This window comes from Gavia stellata, chromosome 1, assembly GCF_030936135.1.
Source record: "Gavia stellata isolate bGavSte3 chromosome 1, bGavSte3.hap2, whole genome shotgun sequence".
Taxonomy (NCBI): domain Eukaryota; kingdom Metazoa; phylum Chordata; class Aves; order Gaviiformes; family Gaviidae; genus Gavia; species Gavia stellata.
The window spans coordinates 47,810,413-47,832,516 of NC_082594.1; positions in this window are offsets into that span (position 1 = coordinate 47,810,413).

Genomic DNA, 22,104 nt, shown 5'->3' on the forward strand with positions numbered 1-22,104 from the left:
ACTGGGAGAGACCACACTGTACCAGATGTTGAGTAACACAGACAAAAGATAATCCCTTCCCAGAAAAGTTAGATTTCAAGCCGACAGGGTAGAAATAGGCGGGAGGATATGCAGCTTGTCTGGGGTCTCACAGCAGCAGTTCCTTAATGCTGTGGTCTAGTTACCCATTCATAAAATTGCATTGCCAACAAGTTGTGTATATTTGAACTGTCCCAGTCTCAGTGTTGTGTGCAATGGCTTGTAAACATTTTTTGTGCTGAAAAAGTGCTATTATTTTCCTTAGTGACTGTTGAATTTTCTAGTAGTTATTTTCATAGAATCACAGAATGGTTTGGGTTGGAAGGGGCCTTTAAAGATCATGTAGTCCAACTCCCCTGCCATGGGCAGGGACAGCTTTCACTAGATCAGGTTGCTCAAAGCCCTATCCAACCTGACCTTGAACACTTCCAGGGTTGGGGATCCACAACTTCTCTGGGCATCCTGTTTCACTGTCTCACCACCCTCATGGTGAAGAATTTCTTCGTTATATCTAATGTAGATCTACTCTCTTTCAGCTTAAAGCCATTACCCCTTGCCCTATCACTACATGCCCTTGTAAAAAGTCCCTCTCCAGCTTTCTTGTAGGCTCCTTCAGGTACTGGAAGGCTGCTATAAGGTCTCCCTGGAGCCTTCTCTTCTCCAGGCTGAACAACCCCAACTCTCTCAGCCTTTCTTCATAGGAGAGGTGTTCCAGCCCTCTGACCATTTTTGTGGCCCTTCTCTGGACCCGCTCTAAGAGGTCTATATCTTGTACTGGGACCCCAGAACTGGATGTACCCCCCGCCCAGTACTCCAGGTGGGGTGGCACCAGAGCAGAGTAGAGGGGCAGAATCACCTCCCCCAACCTGCTGGTCATGCTTCTTTTGTTGCAGCCCAGGATACGGTTGGCTTTCTGGGCTGCAAGCACACATTGCTGGCTCATGTCCAATTTTTCATCCACCAGTATTCCCAAGTCCTTCTTCACAGGGCTGCTCTCAATCAGTTAATCCCCCAGCCTGTATTGATATTGGGGATTGCCCCGACCCAGGTGTAGGACCTTGCACTTGGCCTTGTTGAACTTCATGGGGTTCACATAGGCCCACTTCTTGAGCCAGTCAAGGTCCCTCTAGAAGGCATCCCTTCCTTCGAGCAAATCAGCCGCACCACTCAGCTTGGTATGCTTGAGGAAACTTTTTATGAACTTTGAGTTCTTTTCTGAACTTTAGCTCCTACATTTGTAGGAAGTAGTTGATGCAGTTTGTTGCTGGCTGCTAAAATGTTTGAGCCATGATACTTTGTGAGATTCTACAATTTAGGATCTTTTTGAACCAAACACGAATTTTTGACCACCTGAGATTTCATTCCAGCACTTCCTCCATGTGGTAACAACCCCCTTGGGAGAGTCCTGTGACAGTCCTGTGTCAGCTGGCTGCAGGGATTTCTCTTCTCAAGCCTCCAGGTACCTCACATGAACACCTATCGGCAATTCTCTTAGATTAGGCTTCTAAAAATAATTTCTTTTTTTTAAATGAAGGCATAAAGTTTGCCTTCTTGAGAAGCAGTTATACTATATTTTAAATAATTTTTCATAGTGGAGTTTTATAACTCCTAATTGTGATAATGGAAGCATAATTATTTCTTTGAAATGTTATAGATATAGTGTGTATGTATGTATAAATATATACATATATACCTATAAAGTTATAGACAAACTCTAATAAACACCAAGCTTGCATGCGGTAATTAAGAAAGAAGCACCTATACATTATGCCTAAGAAAAAGAATGAAAAATGAGAGAAAATTGACGTATCTGGCTGCCTAGTTAACAATGACTTGTTGAGCCCCAGCTTGGGATGCTGTGAATTTCTTTCTGTTGATTCTGTCAGGACACAGGCACACTTGGATTTTGGTTTACTTGATGTGCTGCTGTGGGGCACCTCTGACATTACCGTGGCTAGTCATCTAGTCTGCCAAGAGAAAGAAAAGAGCCTCTTCAGAGAGTGATCCATAGCAGTCTAAGCCAGGTCTTTGCATTGGGTGTCCATGCAGGGGGTTGCAGGGGGTGGCTTCTGTGAGAAGACACCAGAAGCTTCCCCCATGTCGGACAGAGCCAGTGCCAGACGGCTCCAAGACAGACCCGCTGCTGGCCAAAGCTGAGCCCATCAGTGATGTTGGTAGCACCTCTGTGATAATATATTTAAGAAGGGTGAAAAACGCTGCATAACAGCAGCTGGGAGAGAGGAGTGAGAAAATGTGAAACAACTCTGCAGACACCAAGGTCACTGAAGAAGGAGGGGGAGGAAGTGCTCAACAGTGGGTCAGATATCCACTGCAGCCCATGGAGAGGACCATGGTGGAGCAGATATGACACTGCAGCCTGTGGAGAGCCTGTGCCAGAGCAGGATCCTGGGAGGAACTGGGATCCATGGAGAGGAGCCCACGCAGGAGCAGGTTTCCTGGAAGGACCTGTGCCCCATGGGGGACACACACTGGAGCAGCCTGTTCCTGAAGGACTGCACCCCATGGAAAGGACTCATGCTGGAGCAGTTCTTGAAGGACTGCAGTCTAAAGGAAGGACCCACGCTGGAGTAGGGGAAAACTGTGAGGAAGGAGCAGCAGAGACGAGCTGTTATGGACTGACCGCAATCCCCATTTCCCATCCACCTGCGCTGCTTGGAGTGAGGGGTAGTGGAGGAGTTGGGAATGAAGGAGTGAAGTTGATCCTGGGAAGAAGGGGGAGCAGCAGGGCGGAAGGTGTTCTCATTTTTGTCCTTGTTTCTCACCATCCAACTCTATTTTTATTTTAATTTTCCCCTAGATGAGTCTGGTTTGCCCATGATGGTAATTGGTAAGTGATCTCCCTGTCTTTATCTCGACCCACAATTTTTCTCATCCTATTTTCTCCCCTGTCCTGTTGAGGAGGGGGAGTGAGAGAGCAGCTGAGTGGATGTTTGGCATCTGACCAAGGTCAACCCACCCCAGTGTCGAAGACGCAGGTGCAGTTGGACTAGGAAACTGAATCCCCTTTTGAAGATGTTTATCTCTCTATGCACTATATTACTAAGGTGTTCTCAGGGAGTATGTAAAATCCAATTTTGTAAGGTGGTTCTAATTTACTAATGAACTCACCTGAGACATGAAAAATAGTTAAATAAATTTCTTTTTAAAAATACTTTGAAAACTCTTTCCCTTTGTGCACAGTTGGAAATATATGTGTTCATGCATGTGTATGAACTATAATCTGTGTCCTTATCAATACGTCTACCGTGTGTGTGCATACTCATCTGGACACACACCTACAAAGAGATCTTCCCAATTCACATAGAAGCTAAAAATCATGCAGAGTTAACCAGAAGAAGTGATGTGTTTTCCTTGTTTAAAGAAAAGCTCAGCCCACAAGGATTCTGGACATCATTTACTCAGGCTTGAGTTATATTGGCCTCTTCTCCATTTGAATAGATTTCCATTCCATAAAAACTACTGCTGGTATGTCAAACTGGACAGTTTATAGATCTTGTAACAACTGTAAATGCCTTGTTTTCTAAGAAATAGGTGGATTTAATTTCTATTTTGTCCAGATGTACTATCTGTGCACACTTGCCTATATAGAGAACATTTCAAAATCATTTTTCCATAACATAAGCTACTTTCTAACTGGCAAAGTAATAATTAATTTTTCCATTTTGTCATCACTCTGAAAAATGGTATCATATTGTCTCATTTTGCAAATGAGAATAGCTCATTACTCACAGTCATTCTAATACTCCTACACTGCCTATCTTTAGAGAGGAGTGAGCTCTAAGGAGAAAAATTTTACCTCTTATTCACTCCCTGGGAGCTGGAAGGCCACTCTTTCTCTTTCTGTGGTAGGGGATCCTCCAGTAGTTCCAGGTGTGCTTCTCTTCTGTGCCAGTGATGTGCAGAGTAAGGTGCTTGCCCTCTTACTTTTAGTCAGCTCAACTACATCTTCACCAGTAAACTGAACAGGGCCAGATCACAGGCTCCAACACTGGGATACACCGAGCGCTGCAATTAATCTTTGATTTAATGTAATTTTGGAGCTGTGCAAACTAGCCCTCTGCAAACTAGCCCACTGCCAGACGATGGCTGAGTGTTGTTCAGGAGATAGACTGAGCCAGGAATGATTCTTAGTAGGTGTTTTGGAAGAGGAAGAAAGATGAGTTTTGGTATACAGGTACCCACTGCGCTCTGCCATTTCAATCATGGCCAGAAAACAGGCACTGGCCCACTTAATCTTCTAGTGTAGATATAACCTTAGCCAATCCTGCTGTACAGTGCTAAACTGGGGTTAGCAGTGAATATCTCAACCCTTCTGATACTGTGCCTCAAAAGGGAGAGATGGACAACATGGTGTCAGTCATCTTCTTGGAAATTATGCAATCCAATAATATCAAGAGGTTGACTGTCCATTCAAAATATTTATGGAAGAAGCTGGAGCATGTCCAGAGAAGGGCAATGAAGCTGGTGAGGGGTCTGGAGCACAAGTCTTATGAGGAGCGGCTGAGGGAACTGGGGTTGTTCAGTCTGGAGAAGAGGAGGCTGAGGGGACACCTCATCGCTCTCTACAACTACCTGAAAAGGGGTTGTAGAGAGGTGGGTGTTGGTCTCTTCTCCCAAGTGACAAGTGACAGGACAAGAGCAAATGGCCTCAAGTTGCGCCAGGGGAGGTTTAGACTTGATATTAGGAAAAATTTCTTTACTGAGAGAGTGGTGAAGCATTGGAACAGGCTGCCCAGTGAGGTGGTGGAGTCACCGTCACTGGAGGTGTTCAAGGAACGTTTGGACGTGGCATTGCGGGACACGGTTTAGTGGGCATGGTGGTGTTGGGTTGATGGTTGGACTTGATGATTTTACAGATCCTTTTCAACCTTAGTGATTCTGTGATTCTGTGAAAGTTTTGCCAAAGAGAGGGGTTGTAGTATAAAACCAAGGAAATAGAAAAGGCTGTTACCCACATAGTGGTCAGTAGGTTCAAACATCTTGCAAGTCTTTGCAGCAAACAATTTGGATGCCATCTATCTACACTCTGACTGGCTCGCATGCTAGGAATTAATCCAAGCCTTAGAAGATGTTAAGTTAGCTTTAAAGGGCGGGATGAGATCTTCAAATGTAGGTACAACTCTTCTGCCTTCTGTGTACAGTCTGAATGTTTTAGAGTCTTCCATAGCAAAATAATTTTTTCTTCCTCAAGGAGGTGACAACAGGCAGGACTTTTTTTTTCCCTATTCCTAATAAAATGTATGTCATAGAATGCTAACAGACTCACACATTGCAATATTTTGTAGACCTGCCATTCATATTACCCAAAGGGCAAGTTACTATCTGGATTAAGAAAGTCATACCTGCAAAAACATGTATGGTTAGGTCAATAAGCTATGGAAAACGGTTTTTTTGAAATCCTTTAACTATGTCAATTTCCAATAGAAAGGATGTGTGGAAGAGCAAGCTGCTGAACAATTTTGTATTTTGTGTGTCAAATGCCTGTCCAAATAACAAGACAGAATCAGGTAGAATAGCAGTATTTCAGAAATCATGAAGCTAAATAAAAAGAAATGAGTGTTGAAGTACAGCAGAAAGACTGGAATGGTAATAGCGGAGGAGAAATGAAAGAGGATAAAGCTTGTTACACAAATAATTTGTGAATGAAGAGGGGAAAAAGGAGGAAAAATAATCAAAAGATTCATAGGATAAGTAGAGTAGAAAAAAGAAAAAGAAAACAGACAATAATAATTTACTTAATGAGAAAAACCAAATGAGTAAATAATTATGCTAATTGATTTAGGAGATGACTAATATGGACAGAATGGTTTGGGATTGGAAAGCAGAAATAAAAAAGGGTAGATATGACAGTATGGAAAGTGAGGTAACAGAATTTAGAGGGACAGACTTCAAGAAGAAAAAAGAGAGGTACATTAAGGAGAGGTAAATTAAATGACACTGACCTGCTGAACTTGTGAGAGAGTCAAGATACTTAAGTCATGAGTTATTCTAGAAAATATAATTCTCTATACATTGTAACTGCAATCCATGTATGAAGTGTGAAGCTTGATAAGAAATATAAGCCAAGGGTATTTTCTCAGTCATTATGGATGATGTAGCTACTGCACCACTGGGCAGTACCAGTTTCTATTCTGCAGTGACTGCTAATCACTTGATGCTTGGTTGGCAGACTGAATGAACGAGCTGCCAAAGAGACATCTTTTCATTCCCTGTGCTTCCTGAGCAAGGGTAGAGAGTTTCTTCAGTGCAGGAGCTATTTAACCCAAGCACCCTCAGTTCTGGTAAACTTTGGATAAAGCAAATTGAGAGCTAGGAGTTAGAAGATGAGGTTGCTAAATATGCTGGCAGTTGTGTTAACAGCCATTTCCTCAGCTGGTTTTTAAACATTTCTAAAGGAAGACATAAAAAAGAGCTTGTTTTTACTGCCATCAGGTGTACAAGAATGCAAATAAAGGCTGTTGTCACCTGCAGCCTTGCGAAGTCGATGGCAAGATTCCCTTTGCTCCCAGGGCAGCTTGGCCAAGGCCTGTTGGCTGTTACTTGGTGCGCTTGGTCCATGCGTTATGCAGCCAGCTTTCTCCGCAGGAAAAGATCCAGAAATACATGGACAAAGCAGAATAATTCTGTTAAATGCCTATTGCATCCCATACGCTACATATAACTAACAGACGTGTTTCAGTTTTCAATCCCATGCTGTAGTAACATATAGCTAAATTGTTTGTTAATGGCAAAAATTAAAACAGCAGGAATGATGACCACACATTTGTGAAATTCATGTGTTCCAAGGGTGCTGAACTTTGCTGCCTGACACTGACATAGTAATATTTTAGAAAGAAAATGGTACAGATGTAGCTTCAGAAAGGAGTATGAAATGTCATACCAATCTCAGGACTGGTAACTACGCTTCTTCCAGTGCAAGATGGCCAAGCTTGAAGAGTGCCTTTTGTTCCTCAAGGTTCTAACAGCCCTGGGCGGTGGCATCCCTTAAAAAAGATGCATCTATTTCACTATATTTGCTATGTCAGTAATACTAAGATTGTTGAATCTTCCCTAAATAACAGAAGAAGAGAGCAGCAATGCTAATGTAGGTGAGGCCTCTCTCTTGCATTTACCTCCAGTGATGCGCAATGAAATGGCTTGATAAATTAGAAGCTTTTGTGAACAAGCCATAAACAATACTGAAGCCTGTACATTTATTAAAAGATCTAAATATACTTCAACAGATTATTTTTGTCAGAACAACATTTGACAAAGCACACCACCTAAACAATTCCATTCTGGGTAGCTGATGGAGGAAATTAATTGTTTCTATAAACTAAATAAATCTGTTCTTGTGCCAAAGCTATAGAAGACAAATCTTTATTCAAATATATAGTGAAGTAATAAACCTGTTTAAGAGAAAAATTTAATGTTTGTTGTGACTATATATTTGCAATAATTGTTTATATTTTTATTTTAGTAGTGGTTTTATTAGAAAGAAGTTTGTTCCTTGAAAAAATCTTGTTAATTCCAGCAACGGAGTAAAGAATTACAGTAGTGTTCCTTGTGGAACTGTTCTTCATAGATTTGGTTTTGTTTCAGACTTGAGAACAAAAGAACACGAAATTATGCAGCAGTGACTATAAGCAGCAAAAGAAAGGGAAGAGCTGTTTAATTTGATCCAGGCATAAATTTCTATAAGTAATGGTAAGAGCCACACCATTTGCTGGCTTTTGTAAAAAGAGAATCAGGGCTGTCCTATTATGTTATCTTTGTACTGCATCAAACATAGTAACAGCTTGATCCATAGCTGGCTCTTGTAGGCAGAGTCACAATGCAGTTTAGCTTGAAGCATCTTATTATTAACTTTCGAAAGTACTTAGCCACCTTAGTCGCAGTTTGAAAAAACTATTTTGGTGGTCAGACTGTCAAGTATTCATTCTGTAGCTTGCGTTCTCTGAACCACCACACCAAGTACTTACAAGTCTGTGTTGTTTGAAAAATGAACGCAGGCTGTTAATTCTAGGTGTTCAGAATCCCATCTGGTTAGATGCTTTATGGTGCCTAAAGTAGATTATCCTGGACTGACAACTGCATTCCTTCAGGAGCCTTGCTGGGGACTTAGGGTGGAAGCATCAGCATCCTTTGCTCCCTCTGCAGACAGTAGGAAAGGGTAGGAACCAACAGCAGCTAGGCTTTTAGGTAATGAAGGATGTACATGGTCTTTTGAAGGTAAATATGAACTTCTTCCTGTACTTCATGCCAAACTGAAATCTGCTAATCAAAAGCATCTGTTGGCCTATGGCCTCTCTTCTTCTAGAGCAAGCTCATATCAAACCATGTTATAAATCACTGAGCTTATGGTTTTTTATTTCATCACCAAATCTGTCAGTGAATTTCATATGTGTTGGTGTATTTGAACATTGTCAGTATTCAAGTTTTGTAGCTTGAATTATGGTGAGGTAGCGAAATGATGGCAAAACCCTTCAAGCAGCTAGTTACATAGCAGTTTTTATGTCAGTATGGCTTATGCTATATTCAGAAAAAAACCCCAAACCCATTAGTATACAGGGTCTCCTGACAGGTATAACTCAGCTACTCTTCTGTTTCACCAGCTTAGTTAAAAAGAAAATAAACCACCCTTCAGTTTTTTTTTAATGCTGTTTCACACCTAATCAACATCTGATCAAATGTAATCTTACATTTTAGATCTCTGTATCTGAGCAATCGCTGTGAGAAAAACGGAAAAGTGCTATGGAGCAGTTCTGTTAGCCAAATGTATATGTCTGCTTCAGGATAAGATGAACACAGGATAACAATGCCTGTTTCTCTCTGTTGACTGTACAAGCAACTTCAGCAACTGCATCTGCTGTAAGATGCCTGCTTTGTAAGTATCTGAGGAATATCATGCTAGTTATGTAAAAATTGCATAAACCATCATCTAGGCTCTCCATAATCAATAAGAAGAGACAATCACCTTCAAATGTAGTGCTCATCTTCCTCATCTCAAAGAAAGAAAAGAAAAAAGAAGGAAAGAAAAAAAGAAAGAAAAGAAAGAAAAGGAAAAAAAAGGGAAGGAAAGGAAAAAAAGAAAGAAAGAAATGGTTACTCAGGGCTGTGTCCAGTTGGGTTTTGAGTATCACCACTCCTCTCAGCTTTTGTATCATCTGCAAACATGCTCAGGGTGCACTCTGTTCCATCATCCAGGTCATTAATGAGGATGTTAAACAGTATGGACTTCACTATGGACCCTGGTGTACACCACTAGTGACTGGTCTTTGTGCTACTAATCACAACCCCTTGAACCCAGCAATTCAGCCGGTTTTTGATCCACCTCAAGGTCTACTTATCAAGCCTGTACTTCATTAGTTTGGGGATATTGTGGGAGATAGTGTCAAAAGCCTTGCTAAGGCCAAGATAACGAATATCCGCTGCTCTGCTGTTGTCCATTGAGGCAGTCATTTCATTGTAGAAGGCAATGAGTTTGGTCAAGCTTGATTTCCTCTTCATAAGTCCGTGCTGACTACTCCCAAACACCTTCCTGTCCTTCATGTGTTTGGAAGTAGTTTCCAGGTACATCTGTTCCATCATTTTCAAAGGGAAGGAGTTGGGTCTGATCAGCCTGTTGTTCCCCAGATTCTCCTTCTTGAGGTTAGGAGAAACATTTTCTTTCTTCTAGTTTTCAGGACTATCCCATGATTGCCATGACCTTTCAAAGAGGTTGGTCAGCTCCCTCAGCACTCATGGGTGTATCCCATCAGGTCTGATGGGCTTGTGTATGTCCAGTTTGTTTAAATGTTTCCTAACCTGATCCTCTTCCAGCAAGGGTAAGTCTTCCTTGCTCCAGACTTTCCCACTGGCCTCATGGACCTGGAATTGCTAAAGGCAAGTAAAGATTGAAGAAAAGAAGGTATTGAATACCTCACACTTTTCCACATCCTTTGCCATCAGATCCCCTGCCCCATTCAGCAGTGGGCCCACATTTTTCCTGGTCTTCCTTTTGCAACTAATACACCTGAAGAATCCCTTCTTGCTGCCTTTCATATCACTTGCCAGATTCAGTTCCAGGTGGGCTTTGGCTTTCCTAATTCCATTACTCCTTGGCATCCTGGCCTGTCATTCCTAAAGATCTTTTATACACCTGTTGCAGCACTTCAGCTGTGTGTGCTATCCTACCATATCTGTACTTCAATGAGATTGTCACCCTACAACTGCAAACATACCTCTTGTTCCTCCTGTTTGTTCTCCATGCTGTGTGCACTAGCATGCACATACTTCAGAAACACCCAGTTGTACTGATTTCCCAGAGAAGTCATGAGAGCTTTCCCCATCATACTGTCCTGTAGTCACTCCCTTATTTATGTGCATAGGCTTGAGGTGGTCACCCTTCAGCCCTGTTTTTATGATTGTGAGGTTTCTTCTGCCCACATCACCCCACATCCTTTGCTTGCCATCCCAGTCCACCACTTCCTCATTTGATTGTTAGTTGTCATCTCCCATCTGCATTGTTGAAAGATCTCACCAGGCTGGCCAGCATATTGGCAAAGATGCTTTTGCAATACTTGTTCAGGTGGATTTCCTCCCTTGCTAGAGATACTCAGACTGGGTTCCTTGGTCCTCAGGGAGGGTCCCATGGTCATAAAAGCAGAATCCCCTATCGTCAATAGCAGTTGTACAGCAAGTTGTTGAATCACAAAATCCATCCACTCCTCTTCCAGCAGTTCGCACTCACTGGCAGGAAGGAGGAGAAAAACCATCTGGGATCCTACACTCTTGGTCCGTAATAGTCCAAGGGTCAGACGAGCCTTGGAGGTTTCTCCACAATGTTCCAGATCTAGAGCTTCCTGGAGGGCACAGCCTCCTCATGGGGCAGAACTAGCACCCTGATGTTACTTGAAGGGTTCTCAGGAATCCCCCAGTGATGTCAGATAAGTTCCTGGAAGATCTGGAAGATCTCAAAACAGAGCCCAGAAGCTGCTGCCTCTCTCGGTGGCCCTCCAGGTCCCGGGTTCCAGGTCAACTCCTCCATTTTGAGAATAATTCAAAACTCCTTGTCAAACTAACTTTTAAATACATTTGCATTTATTAAAGAAGAGGTTCACATGACAGACTAATTTTTTTTTTTTAATTTGTCAGAAATTCCAAGTAATTTCTATTTTTATTTCTGATTTGACAACGAATAAAGAAATTCTTCACTCTGGCAGCATCAGAAGAAAAAAGAAAACACAACCCCCCCAGTTGCCCATGTGGCATCATCTGGAAATGATGGTTTGGTGACTCCCTTTCCCCTCCCTCCCTTTCCTCCCCATTGCCCTCCTTTCCTCCCATTTCCCACCCTTCACCCCCTTCCCCCCTTCCTTTTTTCCTCTCTTCCTTTATTATATCTGAACTTTGCCTGTAAGTATTTGAACTAATTTGTAGCTGGGCAATATGCAGTTTGAATTCTTACCTGAACATTTATTTTTTTTCCTTTCTGTCCTGGAAGGGAAATTATCAAAACAATGCTTCTCTGGCTAACATGGGAAGAGACTTGAGACAATCATGCTAATATGCGTGGGAAGAACAGCACTGCTGTCAGCATTAGGAACTGAAATGTGCGGGGATTCAACAAACTCCCAGTTCTCCAAATATTTAGTGCAGGGAGCTCCTCCAAAGACACTTGCCTGCCACTTCATAGGCAAGGAAGCAAAAGGGTGTTCTTTGAAATTACAAATGCAGTTGATTAATGCCATCAGTTTTTGATTTAGACTGATTCAGTAACTTGTGAGAAAAATGACTTGGTTTCTCGGTGGTACTTTCGTGGATAAAGCTGTATATAGCACGATATCTGAGTAATGGGTACCAGAAACAGATATCATTGATGGCATAATTGTGCATTTACTGTAGTTTCAGATTTATCAGCACATAAAGTACATGGATTACTGCATGTTCCACAGTGTTAACACAGTTAGGGCAATTTGATTTCATCTAAACATATTAAAATCAATGCTCAGTGTTTCGTTTAATTTCAAACATAAATACTACCAAGGGTTTTCAAGACGTGGAAAGCAGTTTCTTAGTGAAATGCATATTTCATAGAGTGTGTCACTTGTCCATTATTTGGCTGCAGAGTGATATATCAATTGAGAAAGCTGGTAATGAAACACAAGTCACTCAATGAAGCATCAAATAACAGTAAATGAGAATTTTTTGCTGTCAATTCAAATTCAATCAAACACAGCTCACTTTATTATTTTGTACAAAGTTATGAAACTGCATTTGGTATTTATTCTCTTTCCTATGACCTTTTGTGGTTTTTTTTTCTTTTAAAATGTAAATTACTGTAAATGCAGCTTCCAGTTTCAGGAGTATTTAACTGGAGACTCTTATTCTAGCTACATCAGAAGGCTGGGGGTTTTTTTAATGCAAATGCTTAATATCTTCTGTGATTACAGCATTTAAATCAAGTTCTATCTATTGCAGATAATTCTTTGTTCTGGTTTCTGCTATTTCCACAACAACTACCTTTTTTTCTCTCTGGTGTTTCTAATTACCCTTCTGGTAATCTCCACGCCTTCTGTTTTTATCCTCTTCAGCTCTTACGTCCATTTTCTCACTGTTGACCAGTCTTATCTTTTGTCTTTTGTGTCATTATCAATGCACATTCTTATACATCTGCTCCTTGAAACAGTTGCAATGACATACATTCTTGCCTACTTAAATATTACCTGTGCATAAAAAGCATTATTTTACAAGTTCCTTGTCTATTATATCCTTCTGGGTCATGTACGTGTGACTTATATGCATCCTTTTTATATTGCTTCATGTGAAGATCTATATATGGTATGACTGGACTTCCACTGTATGTCATGTGAAAAAGCAGAATACGTACATGATGTTCCTATTGTTACTAGAACCAGAGGAAGTTCTGATACCTAAAAAGAGTTGAAACTGGGAGAGTCACAAATGGTGAAGAGTAGAAGACGGATGTTTGGGATTAGGTCACATATTTAGGATATTTAACCCTTTATAAAAGATTTGTTATATAAAGAGGGTCTTCTTCAAAACATTTTCACTTCTAGAAGCCTTTGATGACTATGGCTGCTGTGACTTGGAAATTATCGATCATCTTTGGTATTAAAAATACTTCAAACAAATGTCATTTGAGTAGGTCAGAGCAAGTAGAACAAAACTACTGTATATAGCAGTTTAATATCTTATGTTGTAATGATTAGTTTAGCATTCATTAAGAAAGTCTATTTAAGCAGAGAGGAAATTTAACAGTTGTTTTGATGCAATTTACATTTGTTCTCTAAATGAAGTTTAAGGTGATTAATGCAAAAATGTCAGTGGTAGGAGTTGCATGGACAGAAGTACTATAAAGAGCTGATGACATCAATTCACCACCTCTGGAGTTTAAAACATGGGTAACATGGGACTGTACCGGTCATGGTTTGAGCACTTTCTGAATGTACTATGGTCTTAGGTCTGGAATATATCATTATATTCTTTAACTCTTTTCTGCTCACAGAACAGTAGCGTAATCCAAGTTAGAGGCGATGCTCTGGTCTAACTCCCCACTCAATGCAGTTCAGCTACAGCAGGCTGCTTGGGACCTTGTCCACTCAGCCTGAACAAACTGTCTCAGCCTCCTCTTTCTGTTGTGGACTCCAAGGCCTCAGCTATCTTGCTGGCCCCTCACTGGACTTGGTCCAGTATGTCAGAATCTTTCTTTCACTGGGGAGTCCAAAATGGAACAGTACTCCAGATGCAGTCAAAGAGGTGTCTAATAGTGAGGAATAGTCACATCCTTTGACTTGCTGGCTACAGTTTTACCCACACAGCTCAGTATGCAGTCGGTCTTCTTTACAAGAGCATGGTGCTGACAAATGCTCAACTTACTGTCTACCAGAATCACTAGGTTATCTTTTCCAAAGCTGCTTTCTAGCCTGTCAGCCTTTTATACAGATCCATGGAGTTATTCTGTCACAGCTATGGGACTTTGCAGTTTTCTTTACAGAGCTTTGTGAGATTTCTTTCAGCCCCTTTCTCTAGCCTGTTGAGATCCCTCTGAACGGCTGCCCTCCAGCATATTGACTGTGCCTCCTGTTTTGAGGTCATTCATGAACTTGCTGAGGATGTCTTCCACCTTGTTGTCTGGGATGTTAATCAAGATGTTAGCAGGCCTAGCGAGAAGCCTTAAGGAATGCTATTTGTAACCACATACCTCTTGGATATTGTACTGCTGGTCACTACTCTTTGAGTCTGGCCATGCTTTAATATCCAGTCATATTTTCATGACCTAGGTGAGTACCATGTCCAGCATACTTCACACTTCTGATTTAAAAATCTTGGCATATAGCCTTAGGAATGTGTAGGCTTTAGGCTGGGATTCTCCAAAGCTCTCACACAATGACAAAAAAAAAATGCATATATGAATAGCAGCCCCAAATCGGAATAAAGCCAATTCACTGTATGGTGCTGGAGATGTGGTGTAATTCCAATGAATGGCCATGCTGTGGGGGAATTAAAGAGGAAAAAGTATTTTGTTTGCATTTCTGCCATAACATGCTATGCATCACAACTGTCATTTTCTGTGCATTAGCAATGATAAAGTTGTCACTGCTTTTATTACACTGAAAATTAGTGTCTGATTTTTCTTTATCTGTGCAAAGCTTTTCTGAAAATGGTGTTAATGTTAGCCGAAACACTTCCTATAACACTATAATGTTGAGCTCTTTTCTGCACAGCAATGTTTTACAGCATTTGAGCTTTCTTGCTTATTTTTGATATAGTAAGTAGCAATATTTATAGGTTTTGTGTCAATGATGGATTTTTTTTTTGGTAGTTTTTATTTATGTAGCTTTTATTTGTGTAGTTTTTTGTATTTTTATTTTGTAGTTTTCTAGTCTACATGGTTTTAACTACAGATTTGTTAAAATCGGGCAAAAAAATCCAGAAAAAAAATTACCGTAAGATGAGGAACTAAGGGACTTACACAGCAGTGTCATGCTGAGCACCAGAGTAGCCCTTTGAGCTCTCTCTCAAACCAGGTTTGCAGCACATTCGGGCAGGGAATCTGGGACTACGGTGCTGAAGCCCAGGTGCAGAGCACAGGTGATCCTCCCGCCTATGCAAGCGCAGCGGTTTGGGAAGGGGTAAGGCACAAGAGGCTGTTTTGACTGCCGCTCCGCCTGCTGAGGGGTTGTGGGAGCATCCTGTTCATTGCTGTGCTTGAGAGTCCCTATAGCAAAGGTTGGTAGCGGAAGCTCGAAATTGCAATGGCCTCACAGTTGTTCCTTGCAGATGGTGGAGATTGTCTTCTACCTTTAATATGCAATGTATAGAAACTAGAAGTGGTATTGTATCTTTTCAGTTACAGAGCTTCATGCTCTGTTTTTTTTATTCTTCAGTGTGCAAATGTTCACGCCCTGCCAGGGATGTATTGGCTAAATACTTTATTTAAAACTAACCCATTTTATGGAGACTTTTCCTTTCAAGTTAATGAGGAAAACAACAGGAAGATCCAGATTCTACCATTTTTAAAGCACTGGTACTTAGAAGAGGAAGTACATCTGTGCCGTATTATTTATTAAATTATCTTTTATGATTCTTCGGTGTGAACAAATCAAAATTGACTGTTTTGCCAATATTAATCCCCCACTGGTGCATCTCACAGTGCAGTCTCTTCCAGGGACAGGTCCAGTTCCTCAGGAAAGTAAATAACTCAATGATTTACTGATAAAGCCACCTAGTATATATATCACCCATGTCTCATACATCACTGTCACAGGCAACAGCTTGCCTTGCTAAGTGATTCTGTATTGCTCTTTTTGGACTTCTTTCTCCTGTAATCAGTTCATCCTACAAAACCCACATAATTTTGCCCAAGCTTATATGAGCAGATTTAGTTTTAAAATGTAATTCTATACACTTGAATATAATGGTTGTCTTTGTGAATTTATAGATGGCTTATCATTGAAAAAAATGTTGATAACTGTCAGTAACAGTGCTGTGGATTCTTCTCATACATTTCAGCATGGTTCTCTGAATCTCTTAGAACCTCTTAAGGTTTCTGCTCTGCTAAGACATCTCCAAAGTCAAGGAGTACTACTTACATTTTAAAGATTAGGAGTAAAGCATTGAAAATCTAAGGCTATATCTAAACTGCTAAATAAAAAAGGGTCGGAGATTTCAAACACAGAAGCTGCTCCAGTTTTGAGACCACCCTCTTGAAAAACTCCCATGTGCTAGCTAGAGATGCTTGCCATCTTGTCAATAACTCTTGCAGAAAAAGTTATGATCAAGTTCAGAGAGATTTCCAGATTATTTATAGTTCAGAATTGCTTCAAAGAAATGTTGCCCTAAATTTGAGAGGGATTACAATTGCTGATCTCAGCAATAAGGCTTGAATTCATAACACCTGAAGGCACTACGTTGGCCTACAGCAAGAACAACCTAATCAAAATCCAGGATCTGAGCCTACTTTTCTTGAATTCTGCCCTCTAAAAACAGCAAGGTTCAAGAGAGAGTGTTTTCTACTTAATTGAATGCATCCCGTGTTCTTAATTCATTGCATCCAGGAATTGTACTTTGGCTGTATCCCACCTAACTCCAGGTATTCCCTTAAAATGCCTGTATTGAGAGTGTAATCAGAGGCTTTTTACACAGTCAGTGGGGAGATGAGCCCTTCCAGGAGGCAATTCAGATCATCTAAGTATGGGCTTAGTCCTGGTTTATGGCTATGGCCTTCTGTGGTTCAGGAGTACTGGGATAAATGCCTCTTCAAGACTTGCACACTCTTGTCTGCACTGGGCATAGGAGTATCTGGATTGCCTAAATCAATTTGGATTTGTTTTTACAGCCCCAGGAGACAGTGCTGGTAATCTAGGAGGGATGATACAAAGGGTGGTTCAGACCCTGGTCTTTTCAATTAAACACATCAAGCATACTAAATAATCTGTGCTGTGTTTACCTGAGTTTGCCTCTTCCTATTCTCATGTAGTGTTGCTTGCAATTTTAAGGGGGAAAGATTTACTTTTATACTGTAGTAGATCCTTTATGCTGCGTCCCCCTGACAAAACAAAACTGCTTGACAGTTCTCCTCAACTGCCTAAATCCTAAGGATACCCTTTTTCTTTGACACCAGGGTTTTTGGCACCTCTGGGTATCTTTACATTCGGAGGCATAAAAAATAAGCGAAGGCTAGGAGACTGGGCTGAGTGTGGTGCCCCACTTGTCCACCCCACCGAATTGCTAGCATGTTCCCTAGATGTATTTTGGGCTCCTTGGGTAAGCTCTCCTCAGACACGTCTGTTTGAAGACGCTAGCTATGAGCACTGCCGTCTGGAGTCAGTTGGTGCCATTTGACCTTAGACCAGGGATTGCTCCTTGGCCTCTTCTTTTTAGCAGCATAAACAATATATGCTTAGTTACTTATGACCACAAAACATTACACATACATGAAATTCAGGCTTTTTTTCCCCCCCATCCCTGATAAGTAGGTTCAGAATGGAAACCCTTTACCCACACCTGCATCAATGGGCTTTCTTTATTGGGGGATATTTAGCATGTAACTGACCTCGCATGTGCTGTGCTGGCTAAAAGCCACCTCTGGGGTTGGTTGGACCAGGTAGACCTTCAGTAGAGTAACATCCCCATGAAGCTGGTGTCATCAGAAAAGAAAAGGAGGACATTTGGTGACTGCTACAGTGTGGTAAACATTTTCTGAGTGTAGCTTGTGTGTTGAAGGTTGTTACAGTCATTTATTGAACTGTTTGGGACCCATTTAGGGTGTCTTCTCTTGTGCAGGGTCACTTTCTCTGCAGATGGTTTCACTGATGTCAGAATGAAATAAGGTGCAAGTGAGAGCAAATAACAGCAGTATTTGGCTCTGGTCAGAAACTTTTGCTTCTACGGACTCTGCTGTCTAAAACCAATGATACCTCTAAATCAACAACAAAAAAGGGAGCAAAACGGATTTGTTGCAAGTAGTAAACCCTGAAGGGATGCTTCCCCTTTGACTGACTGAGAGATAAAGAAAGAGCTTTCAGTCTTCATTAAAAAAAAAAAAAGAAAATGTAAAAAGCCCCAGACAGTTTCAACTGAGTGGGTGAGTACAGCTTGGTGTTAGATGTAAGCTGATACTGGAAATGTGTTTGGAAGGACGAACAGAAGGGCACATCTCTTCAAATAGAAAGAGGAGCTAAAGTTGGTGTTTTTTAAAATGATATTTTTAAAACAGAATCTAGAGATGCTTTAAAAATACATTTGCAGTTTGAGTTCATGTAAATTCCTTTCTTAAATATCACTGAAAATACATTTTATTCTAGTTATGTATCTTTCAGACAGGAATTCTGTTTGCAGCATATTTTTCTTTAAAGGGTTTCTCATTTCTGCATAAAAAGCTTATTAATTATTTGTAACTGCTTGTCATCATATTCTGATAATAGAGGCCTGGTTAAGGATAATAACTACCACATCCCTATTTTGGGTCATATAGATAATATATATGTATATATACATATATACATACACGATTCTTGGTGCAATATTACCCAAAGCATCTCCTTTCTCCCTGTACACAGGACCAAAAGTGCAGGCACATCATTTATTGATAAGACAAAAAGAATGTAATGAAATTATCAATGTTCTTGAATTAATTATGAACATGATTAAGAAAGCTAAAATCTCAGGAGCCAGGATCTCATTACCCATTCAGTCTTAGGGATTGCTTTCATTCAGCAAGGCAAAAAGGCTTTGAGCAGTCCCACAATTGCCTTAGTCTCATTTATTTGTGGTAGTATTAAGGTTTATTTGTTTTCTGGTTTGCACTTCTTCTGAAATTATTTCTCTTAGTTTATTCATTTAACAAAATGTTCCTTCCTGTGCCACAGAAGAAAGTGCCTATAAGGCCTACATAGGTTCTTCAGTCTGCAAACCTCTCTTTGAGAACATTTCTTTCAACTCACATTGCTGGAGCTCCTAAATATCTTTCAAGGTAAGTCTGAGAATGTAGCCAAAAAAGTTCTTTCAGATTTATGTCTGCAGCTGTACTACAGTACTGTCTGATTCCCATTCAGCTCAGAGCCTTAATGACATCATTATTACGCTGTCTGAACCAGATTTAACTTGGAGCCTGCACTATATTGTTGCTTATCTTCCTTCCTATGTGGGAGATTCAGTATTACTTTGTTTAAAAAATGGTAATGAGCAGGTGATGGTGTCGCAGTGTTTCAGATTCTAAACTTTCAAAAACTGGGGAGACCGAATCAGCATTGGATACGTGCAAGCATGTCTATTTTAAATTCATTTCTGAGTCTAAGAAATTACAGTCGGGTGATGCTTTTCTTGCACAATTGTCTGGATGAGGAGTGTGGTGTGCAGCTGCCCTATTTACAGAGTCATAATGCACTGTATTACTTAACAATTTTGACTTTTCCTCTTTACAAGGCCCTTCTGAATTTTTTGTTATTGCAGGGTTTGCCCCCAAATGAATGTCCGAATGATGGGGCATAATGATTAAATTCTGGCAGTAGCCCTGCAGAAATAATGCACTTACGATTGGCAAAAACGGAAATAAAATCTTGCTAGCTCCAGAAGCAGAGATCTAACAGACTGCAGGGGTTTTTGGTGGGTTTTTTTGGTTGTTCTTCTATTAATAGAAGTTTGATATGTCTTTTGTTTTTAATTGTTTCTGGTTTTTATGTTCAAAAAGAAGAGAGGAATCTGTAGCCCTATATTTGGTACAAGCTATTATCTACCAGAATAGACCAAGGGCAGCAAAGAACATATTTTAGATTTAAATAAGTGCTCTCTGTGACAAACGAGGAAGATTGATTCCAGTTGTTTTCTCCATAATGCTTTGATATAGTATTTTACTGTCTTTCCTAATCTCAGTTAATAAATATAAACAAAATGCAAAGCAATTAATTTGCTGAGAGTATGTACATCACCTAAATGGGACAATCAGACTGAAAAAACAATGATAATGCCTTTCCTCCCTCTTGGTAACCTTGAAATGTAGGATTACATTTACAGCCTGGAACAAAAAGCACGTACAAATACTACTGTTCATCTGTTCCTGTAGGTCTGCAGACCTACCAAATGACGGGGTGTTTAAAGAAATACATTTAGAGGTACTTCTGTTAAAACTGACATCTGAAAGTCGTTCATACTACTGGCATATACATCCCATGGCAATTAGAAAATATTCCTGGGTTTCATAAGATTTAGGGATGTGGGTTCCTTAAATTTATGTCTAAATGAAAGATTTTACCCTCAATACAATTCTTTGCTGTCTGCTTCAAGATTTCATATTTTATTTAAAAAAAGGCTATTGGAGATAATTTGACATGCTCTTAAAAACTATACTCCATCGCTCTGGGCCTGGTTTTAGCTTTCATTTTGGTGGCAACTTTGCACGTGTTAAAGCCATATATGATATAAAGAGCATAAATTCTATTTCTGTATCAGATAGAAGAAAAAAAAGGATTTTTCTCCTTTTTAAGATTTTTTTGAAAAGGTACTAAAGGTAAAGCTTTTTAATTTCAAGAACTGAAAATATCACTGCCTGTTTGGATATTTCTCTCCCATATCAGCCTTAAAAAGCAATATTCTGTTGATGTAAGAGATTGATCAAGTTACAGAGCAGCTTCCAGTTTTATCAAGAGAGGGAAGTTCAGCAGCATGTTTTTAGGTGCTATCTCTCCCTTTAGCACTTGGATATTTTCTGATGCTCAAGCAAAATAGTTTGGAGGATCAAATTTGTTATCTAATAAGAAATATATAGCTACCAATAAAGGCAGGAGTAAATAAATAGATTGTCACCTGTATGGTGTGAACCTAGAAAAATAAACCTATTTCTTTAAACTATATTATCATAAGAAAATACACTGTTTTGTTTTATTAATGTTGCAATATATTTCTAATACAAAATTCATGCTGATTTGGTTATCTCAAAGAGTTCACGTTTGCATAAAGTACTGTGAAAGCACTTACTGAACTAAAATTACACAGTTTAATAGGAAATGTTTAAATCAAAGAATCAGTAAGAATGTAACCTTTCGCATTCATGGAGAATACCAAATTACAGTAATTAAAATAGTTCAAATGTGGAAGAGTTTTCATTTGGTCTGTGAACCTTTGTAACAAAGACAAAACCAGGAATGCTGACTTTTTGTGTGTGTTTACCTTATCTTGATTTTTCTTGATTTCTGGCAGGGGAACGGATTTAGACTGAAGGTGGGAAAGTACGTGCATAGTTTGGGTCACCAGGGAAAGGTTATGGAAGGATTACAAGGTCAGGCTCTAAACGAGCTCTGAGAAAATTGCTCTTTAGGGTGAGAAACAAGCTGCTTGTTTACTAGAATCTGAATTTCTTTTTTATCATTATTATTCAGAGGAATAGTTCAGAAATAAAGGCAATGTCTCCAAAATAAGTCACGAGGGAATCCAAGAAGTTAGAGAGCCTCAAATTACGCGTGCTGATTATATGTCACTTCGATCCCATTAACTCTTAAGACACGAGGGACCGACTGTTGCAATCAATAATTTAACTCATACTGACTTTGGAAAGAGCAGGATCAGGCCCAAGACAATTATGAAGGTGACCATTTAGTACAAATACTTGAGCTGAAGTTAGTAGTGAGAGGGTGTCATCAGTGTATATTGTTTATGCACTCTTCTAATCTCTCTAAGTGCCGCGTTTATCTGGTGGGCCTCTCCTGGCCGGGAGCCGGTTGACATTTCACAGCTGTGTCAAACTGAGTGGAGTAGGTTTTTTTGTCTTTCTAAACACTAATCAAAAAATAATGCTTAGAGACCTCTGTTATCTAATTACTGTCAAAATTAGCAAATCATCATTTAAATAAATTACATTTGCAATGTTTTAAAACTGTGTATAAACCCCTTATTTCCTACTTCATACAAAAAAATATAAATTACACTTTCAATGATTTTTTTATTCAAACTTAGGAAGGAATCTCCATTGATATAAAGTAAGTGAAAATACTAAGAATTTAAATAGCTGTGGCTCGCTAAAGTGCTGACTGATAACATAGTATTTTCATTTTACTTTTGGAAGTTCAAGAAAAGTTACAATTACGT